Genomic DNA, 27784 nt, shown 5'->3' with positions numbered 1-27784 from the left:
CTGACGAGCTTTTGGAAGATTACATTGATGATGATCTACTTTGTTTAGCCTCTACTTGCCTCAATTGTGGGCCTACCTGGAACTTTCTGGTACCCATTTTCTCTTCTCGCCGTGACACATTTTGTCTCTCTTTTCTCTTTTGCTTTCCAGACCTTTGTGAAATGTTTTTCTCTCACACAACCTTTGCCATTCCAATAGCAGGATATTTACCTTTGTGCGTAAATGAGAATCTACATCGAAAGCACAATTTCTTTATTTTGGTCCATTCCAGCTTCTATAGCTGCCTGTCTAGCTACATATTCTTCAGTTCTTGCAGACCTTCTGTTGACTGAGTGTCTCTCTGAGCACGTGTTGTCTGAACAAATTGAAGAGGCAGCCATTGATGACTGAGATGCCTGGCTTCTTTATCATTGAACTTGCATGCTTGTTAAGGGTATCAAGTCTTTCAACAAACTCATCCATCATTTCACCAGCTTTTTGTCTTGCCTAGTTGAAAATGTACCTTTCATAGTGGACACTCTGCATTGGAGTAAACTTGCCTACAGTTTCTTTGATTAGACGGTACAATACTTCATCAGCTTGTGATATTTTCTTTATCACTTTTTCACTCCATTACCTGCAAGGGTTTTTAAGTATTTGGTAATATTTTGACATCTAATTTTTATAGAGCATCTGTGAAGTCATGTTTCAATCCATGAAGTCCATCTGGTGCCAATATTCTGCTTTTTGGCAATGACGAATGATGCTGGTGGTTTCAGGAACAGGACTGCGTCGAATTTGGCGCTCCTTTCTTCAGCCATTGAAAAATGTCACAATTCTGAATGCCTTTCAGTAAATTGGATTCTACCTGCCACTTTGCAGGCATCGGCGGCTCAGCCAGGTTTTGTCATCACACCCGATTTGAGGTTGTGTGGCATTTTCCTTGCTCATGCAGGTAAGTACATTTGTATTTCTGTACCTGTTTTTTACCATCTTTAGCTTCCATTGCACCTGGCCATCTCTGCCTTTAGTGCTTTCTTGCACCTGGCTGTTACTACCTTTAGCATTTTTTCATATCTGGCTGTAACCTGCCTGTCGCATTTTTGCTGTATACGGATGATGGCTGCATTTCACTGTTAGACCTGGCATCCTTGGCGTGGTTTCCCCCTATCTTTTTGCCTCTACCTCCTGTATTTTTGATGCTGTTTTTGCTGATTTAGCTGCTTTGGGCACTTTGCCACTGCTGTTTAGTGTCAAAGTGCAAGTGCTCCCTGTGTAAATTGTTATTGTGATTGGTTATCCATGATTGGCGTATTTGTGTCACCAAGAAGTCCCTAGTAAAGTGCACTGAGTGTGTCAGGGCTGGTGATAACAAATGCTACTAGTGGGCCTGCAGCACTGATTGTGCCACCCACATGAGTAGCCCTAAAATGGTGTCTCAGGCCTGCCATGGCAGTGCATGTGTGCAGTCTGTGAGCTGCCATGTCCTCCTGGTCAGTGCCCCCACTGGCAAGGCCTAACCCTTCCCTTTCTGTACACATTGGTCACCCCTATGGAAGGCCTAAGGTACCCCCTTGGGCAGGGTGCAGTGTATGTGAAAGGTAGAGCATGTACTAGTGCAGGTGATATGCTCTGGTAGTGAATTACAGCCATTTCCGATTTTCACTATTGTAAGGCTATCTTGCCCCATAGGCTATCATGGGGAATGCTGGCTACCGTGGCTACCAGCATATCTTCCCATAGGAGCAAGATAGGACATAAAAGTCTGGTATCCCTGAACTCAGAATTTAAAAACACATCGTTTAGGAGAGGTTGTTTTTAAATCCTGTGTTTGAGAACAGCACTTTCAGAAAGTTGCTGTTCTCTTGTCTGACCTTTCTGTGTGTCTTGGCCTGTTTGTGAATTGACTGTCTGGTTTGGGAGTGGCAGAGGCTGGGAGCTCCCAGGAGGCTGGCTGAGTCAGCCCTAGGCTGATTGACTGCATCTGCATCATGAGTGGTGGGAGGGGATAGCACCTGGGCCTGAATAGGGCTGTGCCTGCCTCCCACAATGCTGGCTCCCCCTCCTGCTGGGCGGCTGAGGACCCTGCCCCTCTACCTGAAAGGAAAAGAGAGGCCAGGAAAACAAAGTGCTCATGGAACACCCAGAACTGGTTCAGACTGGGCTCAGAGCCCTCCTGCACAAAGGGATCAAAGATTTTTAGGGGTGTAAGTACAGGACCCCTGACTAAAGAAAATTAGATCATCCTGGAATCAAGAAGGAACCTCTGCCTAGGAGAAAACTGAAACTGAAGAAGGAAGACTGTCCTGCTGTTGCTCTGTTAGACTGACCTGCTGTTGCTTTGCTGCCATTGAGAGTGGAAGGACTTTGCTTTTTGCTGTTTCCCCTTGCTTGAAGGAATCTCCAAGGGCCTGAAAAGAGCTGGTTCCCTGTTAAGAAGTCCCAGGAACAAAAGGACTTCACCCCAGCTTCCCTGAACTCGGCTGAGAGAGTTCAGTCCGTCCTAGAGTTCTTGGGACAGTTGTGGTGTCTCTGGAGATTGTAACTGTGTTGGGAAGCTGGAACCCAAGATTTTAAAGACTTTCTGCAAGTTTTGTCGCATCGCTCTCTTGCGGAGTGTATCCCCGTCAGTGCGAGGAAATTCCCGCTGCTACGAAGGCCGAGATCGTCGCAGCGCCTGTTGCCGCTGCTAGAGTCGTTGCATCCATCGTTTGCCGGTCGTACCAGTCCGGTGCAGGAAGATTACCATTGCTTGGATTATCGTTGCAGGGCCTGTTGTCACTGGGTGAGATTGTCGCACCGCTTGCTTGCAGACCGCATCACGTCGCTGCGAACATCGTCGCAGAGCCATCGCATCGAGGAGCTGTGAGAGGAAGATCGCCGCTGGACGGCGCATCATCACCCCGGAGATCGACGCAGTCCCAAAGATCATCGCATCGTGCCTTTGCGAGCTTTTTCACTACGGAACCTCCGCACCGGAATCCATACAAGGTATCCCATCCCTCCCCGTACAGACCGGAGTCACTGCAACATGCCCGCTACATCAAGCGGGGTTGTCGGATTGCCTCCCCAAGGTCTCAGGAGTGACGCACCGCTTGTTTTCCACCGCACCAGCTTCTGTTTTGGAACTCTGTCGCATTTAATGGTACTGTTGGGGCTAAACGTGACCCAACTGTGAACTTTTCACGCAACTGTGGATTATTTTGTCGCAACTTTAAGAACTCTTTTGCAACCATATTCTTGAACTGTGTATGTTGGATTTTTGTAGTTTTGGTCTTGTGTAGTTTAGATTAAAATACCTTTATTTTTCTAAACTGTTGTGAAGTCAGTTTGTGGTGTTTTCACTGTGTTACTGTGAGTGTTGGTACAAATACTTCACACATTGCCTTTGGTAAGCCTTGACTGCTCGTGCCAAGCTACCAAGGGGGTGAGCAGGGGTTATCTCAGAGGGTTTCCTCCTTACCCTGACTAGAAGCAAGGGTCCCCATTTAGACAGTGGTACCTACCTCTGCCAACTAGAGACCCCCATTTCTAACATTGTTGGTCAGCGGTGGGATTTGAACTTGTATTTGTACTAGACCCACAGTGATTGGTGTACATCACTAGTGAGTGCAGACCACTACGCCACTGCATACTACGTTTTTTGGTTGGTTCTATTTTTTAATAACTCTTCAAAGCATCATGTCGGTTAATGGGAAGGCACCAAGTGAGGAGGCAGAATTGGAGTTTTGCATTGAGGATTTGTATTCTTGCAAGGTTACACAGCTTAAACAATTCTGCAACAAGTTTGAGTGCCCCATAAAGAGCAGCCTCAGGAAGGAGGATCTGCAGAGCATCTTGAAGGCCTATTGGGAGGCCCAAGAGAGAAATGATGCAAGTGGAGGGAATGGTTTTCACCCCCAAGATCTGCCTATGGGCAGACCAGGCTCAAGGCCTGGCAGTCACCATTCCAGTAGGGGTTTCACGCCAGAAGTTTTAGAAGAAAGACCATGAAATTGAAATCATGAGAATGAAAATGAAGCAATTGGAGGTAGAAAAAGAATGGGTGGCGGAGGAGTGCAAAAATGCCCGTGCCCTGGAGAAGAAGAAATTGATTTTGGCTCATGAAGTGAGCATGAGAGAACTGGATATCAAGTCCAAGCAGGTGGATTCCAGTTCAAATGGTGGCAGCGCACAGCCAGTGCAGGGGGGTAAAGTATATATTCCCAAGGATCTGGTACAGAATTACCATAGGAGTGAGGATATCTATGCCTGGTTTACTTCTTATGAGATTGCATATAGAATGAATGGTGTGCCTGAACAGCATTGGGGGCGGGCCTGTGGAAACATTTTGAGGCTTCTGGAAGGAGTGCTCTAGAGCCCTTAGAGTTAGCAGGTGCCATGACCTACCCCAATATGAAGGAAGCCTTATGTCTCAGGTATGGACTTACTCCAGAGCAGTACAGACTGCTGTTTAGGAACGCTAAGAAAAGACAGTCTGATACTTGGATGGAGTGTGTAAATTTGTACTCACATGCACTGGAAGGTTGGATGAAGGGCAGCAAAGTAACTGATTATAAGGGGTTGTTGCATTTAATTAGTTGGGAGCACTTAAGTTTTATTTGTGTTCCAGAGCTGCACCAGCATCTTTTAGACAGCAAGCTGACAGACCCCATTGAGCTTGCTAAGGAGGCGGACCGCTGGACCAGTACCAGGGTCCACAGCGGAATTGTGGGTACCACAGCCAAAGGTGGGCAGGGTCCCCAGCAGAAGAGTGGGGGGACAAGGGTAACCAAAAGGAGTTCTCTCAAGGGCACCAAAATAGTTCCCAGGGAAAGGAATCCCAACCCCCCAGACCTATACATCCATGGCCCCCGAGGGGCAGGCAGGACAATAGAGACAACAGGGACAACAGGGGTCCCCCTACCTGCTATCACTGCAATGAGGTGGGCCACTGCTCCTAGATGTCCCAAGAACCTCCAGCACACACTGGTGCTCCGGCCCCAGGGTTAGCAAGTGTAGCTTTGGGAGGGGATTTGATATCTAGTGGGAAGGAGGGACTAGCAGTTATGACCCTTGTCTCTTTAGGAGACCAAGAGATGGTCCAGGAAACCTTACTGCCCCCTAACACTAAGAAATACAGGCAGAAGGTGATCATCAATGGGAGAGAGATAGAGGCTCTAAGAGACAAAGGAGCCAGCATGACATCCGTGAGGTGTCAGTGGGTGTCTGAAGAGCAGGTCATTCCCAATGTACTCCTCCCTGTAGTGGCAGCTGACAGCTCAGTGCGCCTCTGCAAAGTGGCCTGTGTTCCCTTTAAATTTGGAAGGGTCTCTGGTCTCTTGGAAGTTGTTGTCAGTGATGCCTTGCCTGTAGACTGTATGCTAGGTAATGACCTGGAGAGTTCTCCATGGAAGGATGTGGAGCACCAAACTCATCTGGAGATGTTGGGTTTGCCTGCGTGGATCTGTGTGACCACGCGTGCTATGGCAGCCAGTAAGGGCGATTCAGCAGAACTGGGGACTGAAACAGTGGCACAGAGACCTGCCAGGAGAGGAAGAGGTAGGGGGCGCAGGAAACCAGCCCCAGTCATTCCCATGGTAAAGGAATGAGCAGACTCTGAGGGGGAACAGGTGGCCGAACTGGGCGACCTGCCTGAGCTGACCCATTGGCAGCAAGAAGGTGGGTCCTCCAGGGAGGAATTCTGCAAGGTGCAGAAAGAGTGCCCTTCCCTCATTGGTGTGCGGCAACAGGCTGCAGACCAGGCAGCAGGTGGAGCGTCGAAACATCATCTCATTTACTGGGAAGATGAGTTATTGTATAGTGAGCCTAAGTTTGCTGAGCCCGGTGCAGCCCGTGTGCTGGTGGTACCCAAGTGCTTCAGGAACTTCCTAATGGGTCTGGTTCATAACCAGAGGCCAGGAAAACAAAGTGCTCAAGGAACACCCAGAACTGTTTCAGACCAGGCTCAGAGCCCTCCTGCACAAAGGGATCATAGACTTTTAGGGGTATAAGTACAGGACCCCTGACTAAACTAAATTAGATCATCCTGGAATCAAGAAGGAACCTCTACCAAGGAGAAAGCTGAAACTGAAGAAGGAAGACTATCCTGCTGTTGCTCTGGTGGACTGACCTGCTGTTGCTTTGCTGCAATGGAGAGGGGAAGGACTTTGCTTTGTGCAGTGTACCCTTGCTTGAAGGAATCTCCAAGGGCCTGAGAAGAGCTGGGTCCCTGTTAAGAAGTCCCAGGAACAAAAGGACTTCACCCCAGCTTCCCTGAATTCTGCTGAGAGAGTTCTGTCCTTCCTAGAGTGCTTGGACCAGTTTTGGTGCCTCTGGAAGTTGTACCTGTGTTGGGAAGCTGGAAACCAAGATTTTAAAGACTTTCTGCAAGTTTTGTCGCATCACTCGCTTGCGGAGCGCATCCCCTTCAGTGCGAGGAAATTCCCGCCGCTACGAAGGCCGAGATCGTCGCAGCGCCTGTTGCCGCTGCCAGAGTCGTCGCATCCTTCGTTTGCGGGAAGCACCAGTCCGGTGCAGGAAGATTACCATCGCTGCGAGTATCGTCACAGGTCCTGTCGTCACTGGGTGAGATTGTCGCACCGCTTGCTTGCGGACTACATCACTTCGCTGCGAATATCGTCGCAGAGCCATCGCATTGAGGAGCTGCAAAAGGAAGATCGCCGCTGTACCGCGCATCGTCGCCCCGGAGATCGTCGCAGCCCCAAAGATCATCGCATTGTGCCTTTGCGAGCTTTTTCACTACAGAACCTCCGCACTGCAATCCATACAAGGTATCACATCCCTCCCGTACAGACCGGACTCTCCACAACACGCCCGCTACATCGAGCGGTGTTGTCGCATCGCCTCCCCAAGGTCTCAGGAGTGACGCATCACTTGTTTTCCACCGCACCAGCTTCTGTTTTGGAACTCTGTCGCATTTAAAGGTACTTTTGCCTAAACGTGATGCAATTGTGAACTTTTCACGCAACAGTGGATTATTTTATGGCAACTTTAAGAACTCTTTTGCAACCATATTCTTGAACTGTTTATGTTGGATTTTTGTCGTTTTGGTCTTGTGTAGTTTAGATTAAATACCTTTATTTTTCTAAACTGTTGTGGAGTCAGTTTGTGGTATTTTCACTGTGTTACTGTGAGTGTTGGTACAAATACTTCACACATTGCCTTTGATAAGCCTTGACTGCTCGTGCCAAGTTAACAAGGGGGTGAGCAGGGGTTATCTCTGAGGGTTTCCTCCTTACCCTAACTAGAAGCAAGGGTCCCTATTTGGACAGTGGTACCTACCACTGCAACTAGAGACCCAGAGTTCTAACAGTAATGCTGTGGCGGGCTTTCTAACTGTACTCCTCTGTAGGGCCTTCACGTTCTTTGAGGGTCTTGTACCAGCTAGAGTGGGGATTTGACTCCACAGACGCCAACTGTAGCCTGCTTCTTAGGGCATACATGGCATGCACGTGCAGTTTGCTGGACCATGGCAAACTCCCAGGGTGAGTTGTCTTGTTTCTTCAAGGCCCATATCCCCTACTTGTCACCACTTGTCGCATCCTAGCACTGGAACATGCTAATGACTACGCAACACACGTAGCTCTGTAATACATGTCTTTATTCTTCAACATGTATCCGTTAACTGCATGCACTCTAAGATAGTCTTAATTGACCACACCCAAATACCTCCCAATGGATTACATAACTTTGCAAGTAATCTGCTTAGCACCACAAGGGTCCTACTGCACGTGATCACACAACACTCCAGTAAGCAGATAGGAAATTTTTGATAATTCTGCACATTTCCACTGGTTTCCCATCTGCCTGTCCTGAATTTTAAACTTCCAGGGACTGGAAAATGTAATTTTCTTAATGGCAATTTGTTTATGTTAATTACACTGTTTAGTCCCTGGCAGTGCATCAAAGCAAGCGCCCCAACAGTGGAGTCTGTGTGTGGTCCTGACTCGTAGAGTGTAAGGAGGACCCTGCGGGCAGGCAATGCGCACAGGCTTCCCTGCCAGGCAAGCTGCTATCAAGAGCACTGTTGGGGGCATGCAAATGTTAACCCTAATGCAAATATCAATAAGATAAATGCATAGCTCCTAAATGCAAGTGTGTTGGGCTTGCTTCTTTTTCTGCATGTCTAGCACTGGGCAAATCTTGATTCTGCTCTGCAGGTGGAAAAAAGAGGATTCTGAATGGTTTGCAATTTGCCCAAATATCTTACCCACAGACATGTGGAAATGGGGCACCACTGCTATAATTTAGACCACCCATGTGGTGGGTGTTTTACTGTAAACGCTACATTGCCTCCCCACCTGATGAGTTGCTATAGCCTCCTTGGACTCTTACGGTGGTGAGATCCATTACTGTGTTAATGCCAACTAGTATTATACATATTGTTAACCAACCATACTCCTTAACACTTCCCATGCTCATGACGAGCTGAGCTCGTCATGAGCCACGGTGGCCGTGTGCTCATGACGAGCTGAGCTTGTCATGACCGTTGCGCCGCGCCCACGCGGGGATAATTCCTCTGCTGTGCTGGGCGTTCCATTGGAACGGGCGTGGTCATGACGAGCTCAGTTCGTCAAGAGCGCACGGCCACCGTGGCTCATGACGAGCTGGGCTCTTCATGAACACCAGGGCCCTGCGCGCACCCCGCTCCCCCCAGCACAGCGGGGGAATTAGCCCCGCAGTTAAGGGGTTAAGGTAGCAGTAACAGAGAACATACATGGATTTGATAAATTGAATTCCACCATTTTCTAAAATGGAGATAATGATCGTCTCTGTGAGCTGTAGAATATTTTCTACGGCAGCGCCCCTGAAAACAAGGCTCTCATTGTAGGAGCTACTACTCATTTGTCCATGTGTGTTTTATGCTGTTGTAGAATCCTGGTAATCAGCCAGGTGAAAAGAAACAGAGAGTCGCTTATATTCTACTGACTAATTTGAAGCAGTTCCTGTTGGCATCCATAGTCCCAGAGCACGTCACTACTGTACCGATAGTTGTCAATGAGGATATGCTGCGTTTAAAAAACATGAACACTGAGACTAATCCCCGAGCTCCCGCCAAAACCTGATGGCTGTCACAAGCTGGAAACAAGTAAGTCCTGACTGAGTAACCCCCTGCACTGCCACAGACTGGAAGAATAAAACACTGTTCTTGTTTGTCTGTGTATCAGGACTACAGCTGGCCATATGTGAAATTAAATATTTGCTTTTGGCAGACGAGATGATCCGCTAGAGGATTTCCAAACAAACACTTTTTTTTAATGGATTGAAAGAAGTGGTGCCAGGATCCAGTACACGGAACTCCAATAAAAGAAGGGCTTTGTCTTTAAACTTGGGTTAATGACAACGTCGGTAGGGGATTTGCGGGGATTTTAAGTGCACCTAAAGTTCTAATGTCATGCTCTCGGAATTAAAATCTTTGTTAAATAGCAAATCGGTTGGGAAGCATTACAGCTCCACACGACGACCAGGAAGGCTGGAGGGGCTTTTCCTGTGTGTGTTTTACTAGTTTGTTTTGACTGAGCACATAGTGGGAGGCATCTCTTTGCCAGGGAGCCTGCATTTGTGTGGGGGAAGTGCAGACACTGTACCAGCCTGACAGTACCAGTTATATGGAAAATCCCATTTAATGCAACTTGTCATTTGCGTGAAGGGTATGTACGGTTGCCGCAACCTCATGCCTGTAAGGTAAGTAAACAATTAACCTGACAGGCTGCAGTGCAGAACAAGGTGCTGCACTGAGAGGACAGCTTTTCATGTCGATTAAACCCCTCTGATTCCCATTAAAAGCTCACTGTGCAAAACATTCATATGCTTCACAATCTTAGCATTGTGCTCTATACACAGGGTCAGTCAGTGAGTGAATGAATTTTGTGGCAACAACAAAATACATTATGTAGCAATACGCGCCACATTTGGTGAAAATTGTGAAATGCTATTTTGTCATCTTAACACAAATTAGTACAGAAAAGGTTTCCAACACCTAGGCAAAATATAACGTTTTCTTCAGAAAGAAACCTATACACATTTCCAGATCCTATTGAACATGTATTTCCCAACAAGTTTTGGTTTTATTTTAATAGAAGCTCATAAACACTAGATTATTAACTATTCCCCTTGCAACTACAAGAGTAAAATTGTGTGTGTTACAAGACATATCTATGCAGATGTGGGACTATATTCTGATGAGTGCAGAACTCCGCAGATGGCAGCACTATGTGAGCAGGCTTCTTGTAATAATGTGTGCCTCTTTTATTCTGCCCATCCCTCTTATGTTTTGGAAGCGATCTTTACGAAATTAAGACTAATACCTCTTGCTTTCAGTTTGCCGTTTAAAAAAAATCTAAATGGGATTACCAGTTTTTCCTTGATGTCTGTTTAATTCGAAATCATTAGGCAATGCCATCAACTGCTATTAAAAAGGCAAGGGCATTTCGTAATAGGTTGTTTCAAAATTGATAGTGGGTCGAATTGTATATTTTACACTTTGATAATACAGCGCAATGCCAAATTTCTGTATGTTTATCTGGAAACGTTTGCTATGCTGAATCTTGGGGCAGTGTCTGTGCAGACGCCGTCTGCATTAGCCATTGCTGTTAGCTATCTGTGTCCTAAGGTTGTCCTTTCAAAACAAAACATAGCTTTGCGAGATGGAAATGGAAGCCCAGGAATGGAGTAATGCTGGAAAATCAGCAGGTGGCAGATGGACCCTTACAGAAAGTCCTCAGGTATTTGGGAAGAGATCCTTATCATTGCCCCTCAAATAAAACTTCAGTGAACGTTGTATATTCTGAGGAGAGATGTGATGGACAACTTCTGGATTCATTTAGAATAACAAGGCATTTTTGTTCACGACCTCCTGCATTTGTTCTTTGGTAGACAATCTTTATAACTCGGGATATTCTTGCAAAGCATACATGATACCTTACATTACAGGAGGTAAATAAAACTGATTTGATCGATCATTGACCCTTTGATATAACACAACTATGGGGCATATTACCAAGCAATAGCGATAATTATCGCTATTGCTTGGTTAGAGACAAAAATTTGAGCTGCGGCGATTTTTATCGCAGATAAACATTGATATTACCAAGGTTTGTCGCAAATGGGATAAAAATCGGCCGCAATGCATGAATATAGCTGAAAAGTCAGCAATATTCATGCATTACCGAGCTAATGCTCTTAGCCATGTTATCCACCTCCCATTGGATAACATGGCTAAGAACTGCTCAGGGCAGGTGTTAGCTTTTGGAGATATTCGCGCTTAGGGCGAATATCTCCAAAAGTTGGTAATAGGAGATAGCAATGTTAGCGACTGTTACCGGCCCCTAACATCTTGGCACGCCCACTTTGCATGTCATTAGTGATAAATATCACTGACATGCAAAGTGGGGCGCAAGATGGTCGCTATCTCCTACTAGCTGTCGCTAACTGGTGTTAGAGACAGCTAGGTAATAGGGAGATAATTTTATCTCCGCTTTCTTGGCTTTTAAAGCCAAAATAGCGGAGATAAACCCCCTTGATAATATGCCCCTAAGTTCTCACTCTTTATGGCCCGAGCTGCCGCCGCGATAGTACCTGGGCTACAATGCACCATTACGCCTCCTTCGAATCTGGCACATTCCCCGACGACTGGAAACACACAGAAGTCAAGTCCCTCCTCAAGAAGCCCTCCGAAAATCACACTGACCTAAATAAAAGTACTACAGACCCATCTCTCTCCTCTCTTTTGCGGCTAAAGTCACCGAGAAGATTGTCAACATCCAGCTCACGAATTTAATCGAAGCCTACTCCATCCTCGACCCTTCCCAATCTGGATTCCGCAGCAACTACAGCACTGAAACCGCCCTCCTCGCCGCCACACACGACATCCGCACTCTCACCGGCCCTCATTTTACTAGACCTCTCTGCAGCCTTTGACACCATCTCCCACCACACCTTCACCGCCAGACTCCATTACGCTGGTCCACAGGGAACCGCCCTCAACTGGATCTGCTCATTCCTCACCGGCCAAACCCAAGGAATCAGACTCCCACCTTTCCTCTCCGAACCCTCAGAGATCAAGTGCGGAGTACCCCAAGGATCATCACTTAGCCCCACGCTCTTTAACATCTACACGGCCCCCCTCACCGCCATTGTCAGACAGCATGGACTCAGCATTTTATCCTATGCCAAAGACACCCAGCTCATCCTCTCCATCAAGAAGCAACGCAACACCACCAAACTCAACTTGCAGGAAGGAATGAAAGACATTGCATCCTGGATGAGCAACAGCTGCAAGAAGCTCAACTCAGAGAAGACAGAAGTCCTTGTCCTCGGTCTCACCCCCTCAGCATGGGACAACACATGGGCCCATGTTGTTAAAAACAAGCATTTGCAATGCAATCAGTCTTGCCTTTGGGACCTTATATGTATTTAGCTATGCAGCACATTAGCCTGGGTGATGAAACATCAACTGTTCTTTAAAATGAAGGGAAAGTAAGCACCAAACTGCATGACATGCCAGGTATGGGAACACCTGGAGAGAAATATTGCCTTTCAGCTGTAAATGGTATAGTCCAAAACTCTGTTTTTAATATAAAATCAGGGCCTTCGGTGGTCATATCACTGAAAATACAAGAATAAAAAAATATATTATTGTCTACGGGTGCTTGTGGAAGACAACTTCTATGGACTTGAATCTCGAGAATGCTAAAGTGATTCTGGTATTCTACTGACCTCTGCTGGTCGTTTTCTATCAAGAAAGTTAAATAGATGCAGTTGCCAGAAAAATAGAAAAAAAAGTCCCTCTGCAGAAAGCAATTCTGGCATTTTACTTACCTCTGCTGGTCATTTTCTATCAAGACAGTTATATAGAGGCAGTTGAACTGAAAAAAAAGTCCCTAAGCGGAAGCAGGCAAGTCCTAGGGCTGATCTCCAGAGCCCACAAAGTTCATACACATATAAGTATATACTAAAGTATATAAGTATATACTAAAGTATATACAAGAAGTCTTGAATGTTCGACCTAAATATATGAAAGTGTGAGGTAGTTCCCTGGGTTGGTGTATGTATGCTCATCTTTAAATCACTGAAGTAATTATAAGTTGATTGCAGTTGGCATATACAACTACTACAGAGGGAGACAATATTATTTACTAAGTTGCATAAAAATAAATCTTTTAACTTCATTTTTGTAGTGTCTACAATCGGACCGCAGACCACTTTTAAAGTTACTGCAGAGAAAAAGGGACCTAAAACAGGAGTAAATTGCTCCAGCTCCGAGCTAGAGTAAGCCCTCAATCACAAACGCCAACCAGGAACGTTGTAGGGACTTAAAATACACCCCATATAAATAATGTTAAATTAAATTAATTTAAAATAGTTAACAATATAAAGAAATTGTTGGAGCCGGCAGTGTCTGGTTGGCTGAAGGGATGTCCCTAGCCAGGGTGAACTAATGCCCCAATCGGGACAGAGGTGGTCTGAGGGAGCTGTGTGTCGTCTACAGCAGGGATATTGTGTATCTAGGGAGGTGCATCGTTGGAGCTGTGTGGTGGGTCATCGGTGGAGCTGTGTGGTGAGTGCATCGGTGGAGCTGTGTGGCGGGTGCCTCTCCTGAAACAGCAGCTGTGCCTGAGGGCAGAGGTGGTCTGAGGGAGTTGTGTGTGGTGTCAGTACAGCAGGGGATACTGTGTATCTGGAGAGGTGCATCAGAGGAGCTGTGTGGAGGGCGCCACTGATGGAACAGCAGCTGTGCTTCAGGGCGGAGATAGTCTAAGGGACCTGTGTGTGGTCTACACCAGGAATATTGTGTATCTAGGAAGGTGCATCAGTGGAGCTGTGTGGTGGGCGCCAATCCTAAAACAGCAGCTGTGCCTCGGGCAGAGGTGGTCTGAAGGAGCTGTGTGTAGTCTATAGCAGGTGTATTGTATATCTAGGGGGGTGCATCGGTGGAGCAGTGTGGTGGCTGCATAAGCTAAGCTGTATGTTGGGCGCCACTCCTGAAACAGCAGCTGTGCCTCAGGACAGAGGTGATCTGGAGGAGCTGTGTGTGGTCTGTAGCAGGGGATATTGTGTATCGAGAGAGGTGCATCGGTGGAGCTGTAGGGTGGGCGCCACTCCTGAAACATCAGCTGTGCCTCAGGGAAGAGGTGATCTGGAGGAGATGTGTGAGTTCTATAGCAGGGAGATTGTATATCTAGGGGGGTGCATTGGTGAAGATCTATGGTGTGTGAATCTGTGGAGTTCTGTGGTGGACGCCACTCCTGAAACAATTACTGTGCCTCACGGCAGAGGTGATCTGAAGGAGCTGTGTGTGGTGTGTTGGCTTTATGAAAGCAGGTGGGGGCCTTGCAGAACTAGAAGGGGTGGAGCTGGTAGGACTGTGTGGTGGGCGGGTCCCAAAGCCCACCCTCTGTCAGTCTAAACAAGACGTTGTTGATTCCACAGGCCGCTAGAGGCTCAAGATGGATAAAGAAGAAAATGCCTACTTTCTAAAAGTGACATTTTCAAATACAAAATTTAAAAACTACCCTTACTAAAAGATGTGTTTTCAAATTAAAGTCCGAGATCAGGGAACTAAAAATCTCTAGCTATTTCCAATTGAAAGATGCAGTTGTAATAGGTTACAAGGCAGCTCCAATGATGGCCTATGGGAGAGTTTGTCCGTGCAATAGTGAAATACAAAATTGACAGTATTTCACTATCAAGACTTGTAAAACACACCAGGATATGTCCTAGCTTTCATACAGACTGCACTCTGCCCATTGGAGTACCTTGGGCCTACCTTAGGGGGGCCCTACATGTAGTAAAAGGGAAGGTGGGGGCCTGGCAAGTGGGTGCACTTGAAAAATGAAAAGATATTGCTTAAGCCTCATCAGGCTCCTTGAGCTCCAGAATGCACAACAAAGGAATTGTAAGTCAAACAAGTTCAAATTGCTCTTTAACCATTTTAATCAGATTTGGTCCATCAGTAATCAAATGTATCCATGTATTAATTTGTATGGTTCAACAACAATTTCAACGGGTCAGGCTTTCCTCATAAGCACCCATTGGTTCACTGTTCTTGATAGCGCAGAATGGGAAATGTAGACCCACTGCATTTTGGCAAAAACTGCTATTCCTCAGGGGTAACTATGACAAAAACAAATAAATATCAACAGTCACCAACTTCAAAATAAACATGATCTCTTATACTTTAATTTGCATGACATGAAATAAATATACAACCATGTGCCTATGCGAATAATAAGTACAATGAAAAACAACCAAACAGAGTTATTCAAAATAGTGTTGTCAAGTACTTTCAACCAATTAATAACCGTGATCTGCGCCAAAAACTCGCAATTAAACACATGCAATAAATGTACATAAAACACTTGTGCATGCAACCACACGATGTGTCTTCATAAAACTCCTACATGATTGAGGAGAAGTGTGGCAACATTAAAACTATAAAGTACCTGCACCAAAGAAACACGCTGCGACTTTCCGTACCACGATAAGTGCTCAAATTAAACAAGGTCAAATGAACAAGTGTGCTTAAATTATACCTGATGACGCATGAAAACCACTTGACCCGGAACACTGTGAAAATAAACAAATAAACGAAATACTGTGCTAACTCAATGCATGCTGAATATGAACACAAAAATCTCTATTAAAGTCTTAACAAAGCAACATGTGCACAACCATGGTAAGAAATTAATTTAGTGACAACAAAAATGTAAACAAGTAACATGCAATACTACATTCATCCTTTCGCTGTTCTTCTAAATATACGCAATGTTAAAAACAATGGTCAGTAAACATGCAACTGTCAACATTCACAGTCTACTTTTTACCTGTGAATCCAGTAAAGATCAAATTCCCTTTCTGGACCTGTTGCTGTATCAGAAAGAAGGCAAGATATATACTGAACTTTATCAGAAACCAATGGCACGTAATTCTCTACTCCACTACTCAAGTTTCCACCCACGGGCACTGTGGGCCAGTTCCTCAGATTGCGGAGGAATTGTACAGAAATGGATAAATACAGACAACACGCTGGGAACCTAAGCAAAGAGCTACAAATACCTCAATACCCAAGGGATTTGATCCGCAGGCATTCCAAAAGGGCACGTAATATTAAATGGGATGCCCTTTTGGAGACATACCCACACATCAAAACAGAGAGGATAGTCTGTGTGAGTGCATTTAGTCACCAAGCAAACCCAGTTAAGAAGGTTATAAATAAAAACTGGTATATCCTCCATAAGGGAGGCAAGATCTTAGATAATAAATCTTTGTTCGCCCTGAAGTGGAGTAGGAACCTGAAAGTCATTTTGGTCCACACATGGCCACGAGTTGCGAATTGACAAGTGGCCCACCAGTCAATATGGGGTGGCTCCCCTATTTCACAACGTTTTACTTGCAGATCTTGTTCTGTTTGTGCGTTCACACAACAGACCAAACAGGTAAATCTAGGGCTGAGGACACCGTGGCTCTTGACTAAGAACTCCAATTGCAATTCACAGGGTGTTATCTATTTGATTAAGTGCCCCTGTGCAATCATGTATGTTGGCATGACCACTCGCAGAGTGAGGAGTAGGATTGTTGAACAGCACAGTTCCATTAGGTGTAAAAAATCCAACAGCAAACTGACACTTTATCAGAGTTGGGGCATGCAGAAAAGGAGCTGATTTGGCTGGTTTTAGCACCCCCAACTATGACACACAAACGGGTCCTCTGGATAAGACTCTTTTTAAGAGAGAACAGCGCTGGGTAATTAGAATAGGCAGCCACAAGAAGGAACTTAATGATGCTATCCCTTGGTGTTCCCTTTAGGTGAGTGCATCACTAAATAATGTCCTGACGCGAGAGCTGGCTGACTCTTTTTAGGATTTTATACTGTGCCTGCATACCAAATAAATAATCTTTTTAAAATTATAATTTTAAAATTAAACTGGTTACACCCACGTGTTACAATCTATGAAACAAATAACCATCTGCCTCATGTCCCAAACCATCTCCTGTATACCACACCATGCTGAGTGTGGTTTTGTTTTGTTTTTTAGTATGTGTTCCACAGAAGTCATACTATAGTACACTCAGTCTAGAGACTTTAGATAGATACCCTCTTTTGTCAAGTTATATCTTCTAAAAGATTATTAGTGTTCCCTTGTAGAACGTTATGCATGTTATTTACGTAGTTTGGTTGGGAGGTTCCACCTTTCTGATTCTGCTGCATTTCTTTTGAGTTGTCTTCTTTAAATCCAGCCTGGAGTTTACTAGGTTATGCCTGGAGCCTCGTTTCCTCCGTTTTTTTCACGGGAGTTTTCGGAGTTGTAACTACAAACCACATAATTCCTGCTACACGGCATTACATTACATGTGCAGATTACTTCTCTATGCTCTATGACGTTCAAAGAGCAGCGTCTTCCCGAATCCCGTCTCTGCTGGCCCTTCTGAGAAGCGGCCGTCGAGGTGAATCAGGTAAGACGCCTTCCTACCCCGTGCGTCCACATCTGCCAGGCCCATTTACCGTGCCAATAGAATAATAATAAATAATAGACACATCGAGTCGTGCTGGTTTGAAACAACGGCGCCGCATGTGACCCACACACTTTTTTAGCCCACCTCTCTTTTGTTGCCCACCCCTCTTTTTCTTCTTGCCTTTTTAATTTAAACGAGCCTTTAGAGACATACTCCTACCTTCGAACATCAGTTTGAGGGCATGACAGACTATGAAGTTCGATGTTATCCTTTGAGGGTAATGGTAATATAATTGTGCATGAATCCTGTGAGCCGATGTATGTTTGGCTACCCCTTTTGTTATGGGGTGGAGATTAAATATAATTCTCCTCCCTGTACTGTAATTGTTTTTAGGGAGACGAGATGTCACACTCATTTTCTTGTGACCACCTCAGATATTTACCAAATCTGATGTTCCCTGGTATTGCTTGGAGAGGTTCTTAGATATAGACAACACACATACAGAATGTATGACAAAGATAAGGCCCCCTAGATTATGTTTGTACACCCAAAGAACTTTTGTGAGTAGACTATGATCATAGTGTGTTTGAAGAAATTGAGGCACCAGTGATTTAATTTAATTTGATATGATCCTAATACCATGTTTACATACCCTTGTAGCTCTGACCCGCCATGAAGGGACTGATGAAAGTGGGGCTAGTTGTATAGGTTACAAATGGTAAGGAATGTTGTAGGAGATTTAACAATTGCATTACACTTGGTTTGCTGTTTTGGTGATGGACACTAGTGGGGTGGAAAATGGACACATGTCTTTATATTGTTCTCAATTTGAGTTTTTATATTTGTCAGCACCTTGTGAACCTTACTAGATGTCTGTACCACGGTATAGCTGCCATACCAGTGAAAGTATGGTTTTCACTCTTTTATTTTAATTGAAAGCAGAGTGACTCATAGTCTTGGTCCTGATGAACGCCATGAACCTGTCGGTCAATCTAGGCAGAAACATGTCGAACAGAATATAAAATAGAAGAATATCCATAATCCCTGTTTCACAGTGCTTGGTTTTAATCCTATCTATTGGGGGTACCAGAATAAAAGTTGTCCTCACCCACCAAGAGATAGTTTTAACTCGCACATTATTTTTTTCTGTTTTGCATTCTGCCCCTCCCTCCCCTACAGAACTTATAGTGGGGAAGACAAAAAAATTCAGATCTTCTCCTATGGGGGAGTTGTAGCCCACACTGGGTACCTTGCAGTCCCATGTGTGAAGAGGGGACCCAATGATGAAGCATGTCAACCTAGGGTGAGTGAGGGTTCTCGTCTTAACACAGCAGCACTGCCTGGTCCATTTTTTGTCCTCACTTCTTTCTGTGTTTCGTTTCTTTTCTTTGTTACCAACTGTGTACTTTATGTGAGATAGAACATTCACAATATATCGGGCTATGATTAAACGTGGCCTGATGGAGTTTATTTCCAATAATTAAACAATATGATGATGACTGCAATTCAACTGAGCGTCAACATGGCAGTTTAAAACTGCACTCCCAGACACTGCAATGGCAGGCCTCAGACAACTTTACAGGGCTACTCATGTGGGTGGCACAACCAGTGCTTCAGGCCCACTAGTAGCATTTGATTTACAGGCCCTGGGCACACCCAGTGCACTTTACTAGGGACTTATCAGTAAATCAAATATGGCAATCATGGAGAACACATCAGGATTACAATTTACACAGAGAGCATATGCACATTAGCACTGATTAGTACTGGTAAAGTGCCCAGAGACCTAAGGCCAACAAAAACAGGGTCTGAAAAAAGAGGAGGCAGAAGGCAAAATGTCAGACGATAAACCTGTAAACATGGCCAGGTTCAACACTCACTAATCACCCAAAGCTTCAAAGAATAAGAATTCCAAACTGAGAACATAATGACAGAAAATAGTATGTGTGAAGCAAATTCCACAGCTCACTTCCAGTTGCCTATACGGGTAACTGGCAGAACAATGTGACATTTGTCAAAACAATTGGGAAAAAATATAGGTGGTTTACATTCTATCTTTGAAAAGAGCAAATATTGCAATAGTGCAATCCCACACAGGAGAAACCCACTGATTTAGTTGGTGTATGCACACATCTCTTGACGCTGCATAACAAATGACAAACGATTGCTTGCAATTTATATAAAAATCCGAAACATCCCAAGCTTAGCCATGCAGAGCACCCAACCATGACACAATAAGTCTCCCATGGAGTTGGTTTGCCCTCACTGATCTTTTATTCACTGACCCCTTCTTTTAGAAAACCTATCCCTCTGTCATTTATGTCCTCCTAAAGTATCCTCTGCTGAGCTGAGCGATCCATGATGCGAGCGGTAGGTTTCATTCACAAGGCCCACACCCAGAATTCTCTTCTTTCTTCTCTTGTGGACACCATGACTTTCTTACCAGCCAAATGAAGCTGGAGCCTGTTGGAAATGGCAATATGTAGCACAGGTTGTTTGAATTCAGTTCTACAACCAGTTGAACATGTCTTGTCTTGAGCAGCATCACTGCTGAGAGGTGCCGGTATGGAAAAACGGTGCTGTCTAGATCATGTACTTGGTGATTATTTGCTCATTTAATAGGTATGATGACATCTTCAACAAGAAACAAGAATTCCTGCAGTGTTTCTGAGTTTTGGCATTTCATCTTTCGTCTCTATGTAGATACCCAATTTCAATATGTAAATCTGAGCACTCCTTGAACACCAAACAAAAGAGGTCAGACACACAGTAATGCAGATCGTTCTACTGGCTGTCATCCTTTAAGCTGTGAATTCGAACACTGTCCTCCGAGGACCAGTTTTTATAAGATTGTTCAGACAGTTGTTACATCTGGTTTTCTACTGCCAAGATCTGTCTATAAACTGCTGTGTTTGTTCATGGACTCCAAAACTAGACTGCATGCTGTTTCGGTCAGCAATAACCTTAAAAGTATCTGTCCATTGCTCCACCAGGTATCATCTAGGGTCTACTAAAGTACTTTTTGATGTGGCCTGTTGGAAATGGCCTTTTTTGCAGGGTTATCCCCAAACTTTTAGCTTTTTCCTCCTTTATTTTTCCTGACCTGTGGTTGTTGGCAATAGGACTCTGGGCACTTTACCACTGCTGATCAGTGCTAAAGTGCATATGATCTCTGTATAAATTGTTATTGTGATTGGTTATCCATGATTTGCATATTTGTTTTTCCAGTAGGTCCCTAGTAAAGTGCACTGAGTGTGCCAGGCAGGGTGATTCAAATGCTACTAGTGGGCCTGAAACACTGATTGTGCCACCCACCTGAATAGCCCTAAAATGGTGTCTCAGGCCTGCAACCGCAGTGCCTGTGTGCAGTTGCTAACTGCCATGCTGACCTGACCAGTGTCCACACTGGTCAGGCCTAACCCTTCCCTTTCTGTGCACATTGGACACCCCTATGGAAGGCCCAAAGTACCCCCTGGGCAGGGTGCAGTGTATGTGAAAGGTAGAGCATGTACTAATGTGGGTGACATGCTCTGATAGTGAAATACTGGCAATTTCGTTTTTCACTATTGAAAGGCTATCTTGCCCATAAGCTATAATGGGGAATGCTGTGTATAAGGTTTACCTGCATATCTTTCCATAGGAGCAAGATAGAAATTAAAATCTGGTATTCCTTTACTCAAAATGTAATAACACATCTTTTAAGATGGATGGTTTTTAACCCCTTGGGCGCGGCCGCGATTCTGCGCCTGTTCGGCCGTTTTAAAGAGTGGGCGGATTTATGACGGCCCCCAGCCGTCATCAGCACACGAGCACCGTTATGCATGACGGCTGGGGGACGTCATCAGCATGGAAGGGGTTAAATCCTGTGTTTGAAAACAGCACTTTTAGAAAGTGGCTGTTTTCTTGTCTCACCTTTCTGTGTGCCTTGGCCTGTTTGTGAATTGACTATCTGGTTCGTGAGTGACAGGGGCTGGGGTGGTTCCCAGGGGCTGAGTGAGTCAGCCCTAGGCTGAATAGCTTCATCTGCATCTTGAGTGGTGGGAGGTGATAGCACCTGGGCCTGAATAGGGCTTTGCCTGCCTTCCACCATGCTGGCTCCACCCCCTGCTGGGCGGCTGACGACCCTGCCCCCCTCTCTCTCAAAGGAAAGAAGGAGTCAGGTAAACAAAGTGCTCCAGGACTGACCAGAACTGGTTTGGACTAGGCCAAAGCTTTTCTGCCCTCAGAGAGCAAAGAGAATATTGGTATAAAAAGGGCTTCAGAAAATTAGATCATCCTGGAATCAAGAAGGAACCTCTGCCAAGGAGAAAATGGGAAGACTGAAGAGGAAGGACTGTCCTGCTGTGTGTTTGTGGGCTGACCTGCAGTTGATATTCTGCCAAGAAGAGGGGAAGGACTTTGCTGTTGCTGTGTCCCCTTGCTTGAAGAGATCTCCAAGGGTCTGAGAAGAGCCCCAGGATCAAAAGGACTTCACCCGCAGCTTCCCCCCTGAACTCTGCTGAGTGAGTTCTGCCCTTCCTAGAGTGCGTGATTCATTTGTGGGGCCTCTGGAATTGGTTGCCTGCTGTTTGGGGAGCTGGACAAGAAGAAAAGAAGAAGATCTACAATTTGCACGCATCGCTTGCGGAGCGCATCGTTGACAGTGCGAGAAAATTCCCGTCGCCACGAAGATCGTTGCAGCGCCTATTGTCGCTGCAAGAACTGGCGCATCGTTCGCTTGCGAAGCGCATCGCCCTGGTGCGGGAAGATTCCTGCTGCTGCAAGCATCATCGCAGAGCCTGTCGTCGCTGTGAGAAACCGTTGCACCGCTTGCTTGCGGATCGCATTCCGTCGCTGCGAACATCGTCGCAGAGTCAACGCATCGAAGGGCCGCGAGAGAAGATCAATGCTGCGCCGCGCATCAACGCCGCACCGAATATCGTCGCCGTCCCGAACATCGTCGCAACATGCCTCTGCGAGACGCTTCCTACCGAACCTGCGCACCGGAATCCATACAAGGTATCACATCCCTCCCCATACAGACAGGATTTGTCAAAACACATCCGCTGCGTGCAGCAGAGTTGTCGCATCGCCTCTCCAGTGTCTCAGGGGTGACGCATCACCTATTTTTCAACGCTACAGCTTCCACTTGGAAGTTTTGTCGCATCTACAGGTACTTTGGGCTAAAAGTGACGCAACTGTGGATTATTTTGACGCAAATCCTAGAACTCTTTGAAAATCATATTTTTGAACTGTGTATGTTGGATTTTTGTTGTTTTGGTCCTGTGTAGTTTAGATAAAGATACTTTTTTTTTCCAAACTGGTGTGGAGTCCATTTGTGGTGTTTTCAATGTGTTACTGTGAGTGTTGGTACAAATACTTTACACATTGCCTTTGATAAGCCTGTCTGCTCATGCCAAGCTACCAAGGGGGTGAGCAGGGGTTATCTAAAGAGTGTACCCCCTTAACCTGACTAGAAGCAAGGGTCCCTATTTGGACATTGGTACCTACCTCTGCCAACTAGAGACCCCCAGATCTAACATGGCCTAGCCAGACCAAACCATCTATGCAGAATAGCTGCTATGCGAGAAATTACTTCATACTTTTTGTTGTTGTAGGAAGACCTATAGCTTGACCTGTTTCATTTTCTTTACCCTCTGCAACATGGGTAGCCAGAGTACTCCACAGCAAGGACTGATCAGGTCCTTTAGAACTGAAAATATGTTCCACTGAAATACTCTATTGCAAGAAACAGGAATATTGTCAGCACATGGGAGGTGTTGTGGAGCAGCCAGGGATGAAGCTGGAATCTGTGGTGCCTCCTGCTCTCATTACCCCAGTTGGTCGCTGTATACCAGAGGACAAAGGCCTGTGTCAACTACAGGTCCCTAAACCAAGCCCCTCCCTCCCCCAAAAAGTTTCTTCATCAGGCAGGCAGAAAGGTCTGCAGAAGATTGAAATGCCCATATTGAACACAAATCTACTCAGGCATATCCGTTGCTCTAAAACCTTGAATGAACGTCCAAGCTATATTAGACTGGCATAGTCTCTCTTGACGTTCAAGAAGACCTTGAATATTTTTTGGTAGAGATACTTATCATCAGCCTGAACATTTCTCATTGCATGTATGACCACTCTATGTATGCTTTTAAAGACAGTCTATATGATTATATCTAATATTCCTCTTTTGTTTATTCTGTAGGCTGATATTTATTACCAGTTAACTCAAATACTTTGTTTATTGCTGTACAATCCACTGACACCTGTGGGGCCTGGTTCTCCTGAAATAAAATCGAAAACCAGGGATGAGTGTAACTCGTGTGATTTGCTATAGCATACTTAAGTGAGATTACATGGAATTAAGAAAGGATTCATCCCGCCATTTAGCTCTATTTTCGTAGTGCAAGATTCACCCTGCATTAAAAAATGGCCCAGAGATGCCTTTCATGCTAAGAAAATGGCTCTAAGTACAAGAGGTAGAAAAGGGGGGGGGGGGTGATGAACGGAGCATCTGAACCAATCAAACACTCACACCCAGTCAAAAGATCTGGGTTTAATCCATCACCGTTCTTTAGCCCACTCTGCCACCCCAGTTCAGACATGGTCATATGCAAATCAAAGTACAAGAGAACACGCTTGTGGTCAATAAGTTCATTATTTCTGTGCTCCTGCATTGCAGTATGATTTTTGTGCCAAATTACTTATAATTATGCAAACAGGCATAACGCGTAACTTTAGAAATTTCATGTCAAAAGAGTAAAGCAACATTACTGAAATGACTCCCAGTATCCTGACTTAATTAAAATTTCGCCCAAGCCTACATCAAACCTTGCAGACATTCACAGTGAGCAGAGTGGCAGAGCACTATCGAGAACTAATCAGTACTGTTGCCCTTTCTTTTGTAAGCAACTTGAAACTAAAGGAATCCTCCTGAAGTGAAATTAGTGTGTAACTAAAGCAGCTGTTTTTGTAGATTTGGTACTTCTCCTCTAGATAATATAGCTATAATATCATTACCCACTTATCAATCCTGGCTGGAGTGTTATGTGATGTGCCTTCATAAGACGTTTACTAACGGATTATGGTCTGTGATAGCCTTGACATTCCTCCCATACTAGAAGAGGTTGGAGTGCAAGTATCCCCACATAAATGTCCAGCGCTTCCCTTTCAATTGGGTCATACCAGGTTTCAAAGTCAGTTAATGCCTTTATTGTAAATACTACAGGTGCTCATTGGCCTCTTCTTTGCCCCTGTACCCTTATGATTCATATTGAGCTGCTGTTACTAGTAGTTTATTACTTTTTGTTGGGTTGAAGTAGACTATATTCATATCGTGGAAAGAAGCATCTTTGATTTTCTGGAAGGCTAGTTCCTGGGCATTTCTCCATTCTTGGCTTGAATGTGCCTTCAAGAGGGTTCACAATGGCTATGTCATGGTGGCAAAGGGGAAGATGGCTAATTATTTGGCCATGCCATGAAAACTTCTGACTTCAGCAGCTGGCCATGCAGCCAGAGCTTTCTTGATGTCTTGTAATTTCCTTGGGTCTACCTTTACCCCATCCATAGCGGAGATGTATCTGAAAAATTCCACATGATTCGAGAAGAACTTGCACTCCTCCCAGTGCGGAATGAGTCCATAGTATTAGAGGTGCTTTAAGGTAGAACTCATGTGGGGGCAGTGATCTTCAATTGTCTTGGAGTAGATTAAGATCTAATCTCCTATGTTGATCACCACTTCCAGTTCTTATAGGGGTTTCCCTCACTGTGTTTTGCAAGACGTCCACTGCAGAGGAGATGTTGAAGCTTACACTCTTATATGTTAGGAGACTCAGGTGAATAGAAAATGTGGTAATGTAGCACTGGCTGGATTGAGGGGTAGGTGATAGAAGCTTGCATTCAGGTCAACTTTAAAGAACCAGGGGCTTGCATTCAGGTCAACTTTAAAGAACCAGGGGGCTACAGTGAGATCTACAATCATGCCATCTATATTAAGGCAGGATGTGACACTCATGCTTGGTTGCTCAGTTGGGTAGCACCATATCTATGCAAAGGCATGCTGATCCCAACTTTTAGGGTTTGGTAACCACCACTATTGGTAATACCAACAGTATCATCCCAGAGATTTTCTCGATCACAGCCATTTCCTTTAGCCCCTCTTGTTCTGTTCTATTTGGGGATGCAGTTGGAATGAAAACAGTTCCATGGCGCTGTGGACTTTACTGTTTTGTCTATATGCAGCCTGATAGAGTGGTATTTCAGCCATCTGAGCCCAAGGAACATATGATCAAAGTCTCTCAGAATCTTTTCGGTCTGCCCTTCATCGACCTGCCATGCAAATGAGACCAATCCCAGGTCATATGCTGTGTGACAGCTCAGGAGGTTTCTGCCGCTTTCACTGGTAATATAAAATTTCCCAGCCTAGCTTGCAGTCTTTGTGCCATGCTATGGTTTTAAAAATTCCTACTATCATCAGCGGTGAGGTGCCTCCAGATAAAATGATGCTCGCGCTTCTTACTTCTATTTTCCATTTGGGCTGCAGTCACCTCAAACCTGCTCACTTGCCTGTAATAATAATAATCCATATTTGTAAAGCGTCAACATATCACCCCTTAAGGTTTCAAGGTGCTGGGACCCGTGGGGGAGATTAAGTGAGCTGTTGCCCAGAGGAACATGATGCTGTGCTGAGCTGCATCGGCGCAAGGGTTTGAACCATGAGCCCCAACTCTAGAGAGGCAGCTGCTCTGGTCGCTGCACAACACCTCTTCCACATATGCATAAGATATCAGAAATATGTATTCTTCGTCTCTTCCTAATTTGTTCTCACTCATGCTTTCGGGTGTGTTCAGTGATCATCATAATCTTGGATAGTACGTATCTGGCGAGACGTGGTGTTTTTACTGGGCGTTTGTAATCTTGTCCCGAGTACACTTGCACAAAGTTTTATGGTTTCAATCTTTTTATTATTATTAGATTGAGAAGGTCAAGCAATACAATAGCCACCACCTACATCCATCGGCCGGTGGGGATCGTTTATTTTAACTGAAGATAAAGGTCTAGAAAGAAAAAAGTGGGAAAGAAGAGGATGGGCATAAAGGCCTATTGCCTGTATGTGTGTGAGGCGGGCCAGGCATGCGTCCTGTATGTAAACAGGTTGGGAGTTGTGTGTTGTCTTATTCTTGTGGGCGAGGGGGACTAGTGAGGCCGAGCACCCTGAGATACTTTGGGCAGGTAAGTTCCTTGAATTTGTTTGACAAAAATTCTATGGTAGACCCCAGGTTTTGTCAAACTTAGGGAGGGAGTGTGTAGGGCCTGCTGTAATCTTTCCATTCCAAGCAGTTCCCATAGCTTATAGAGCCAGTCCAAGGGGGACGGTATCTCCCTTGTCCCTGTTAGGCCGCACCTAGCGATAGTGCTATCGCTCTGCCCCACCCGGATTTGAGGGGATACATCAAGGCATTAGGCAACCCTAGTAGCGTAAATGTGGGGAGTTTTAGCAAATCCGTGTGATAAATTGTGTCCATGTCTCGGAGGACTATCTCCCTGTATTTTCGGACATGACCAAAGAATAAGGGTGAGTGTGCCCTGCTGCCCACAGTTACGCCAATATTGTCCCGTCTCACCCGTTTTCCTTTTAAGAAGCTGTGCCGGGGTATAGTACGAAGAAAGTGCAATCTTTAAAAACATCTCTTTACCGGCTGTAGTGCATGCAGATGCTCTGGCTCTGTGTACAATGTCACTCCATTCCTTGGGTGAGAACTCATATTCCAATTGCGATTCCAATCAACGCTACGTGGTGGATTTACCAAGCTGTCTGGGTGCGCTTAGAAAGGTGTAAATGTGCGACAGGAGTTATTTGTCTGTCGTTCTAGTGATATACCATTTCTCAAATTTTGTTAATGTACGGTTAGCATTGGGGCACACCTGTGGCTGGTTAACCCAATGGCGAAGAGCCAGATACTGCCAGTTTGCCTTTCGAGGGACCCCGTATCCTTCAGTGAGCCTAGTGAATTCCATAACTCCATGCTCATCAAACAAATCCCCAATTCATTTACAGTTGGCCTCTTGCCATTGGAGAAAGCTATCTCCCTGGTGAGCCAGCGGGAAGTCAGGATTGCCTATGAATGTGGTCAGGGGATAAACCGTATGGCACCTGCACTCTGTCCCACACCGCCATGGTAGCTCTCAGAACCGGTGTCACATATACACTGCAGGTTCGATGCTTTCAGGGGAGCCACAGGACCTTCCAGATGTGCATGCCTGCTATCAAGTGGTCTATTAAACACCAATGCTTCTCTGATTCCAGTTTATTCCATTCGAGCATGTATCTGAGTTGTGCCGCTTGGAAGTACGATTCTAAACATGGGACCTC

The sequence above is a fragment of the Lissotriton vulgaris genome, chromosome 3_1 (genome assembly GCF_964263255.1).
Source record: "Lissotriton vulgaris chromosome 3_1, aLisVul1.2, whole genome shotgun sequence".
Classification (NCBI taxonomy): Eukaryota; Metazoa; Chordata; class Amphibia; order Caudata; family Salamandridae; genus Lissotriton; species Lissotriton vulgaris.
This window is presented reverse-complemented; position numbering follows the sequence as displayed.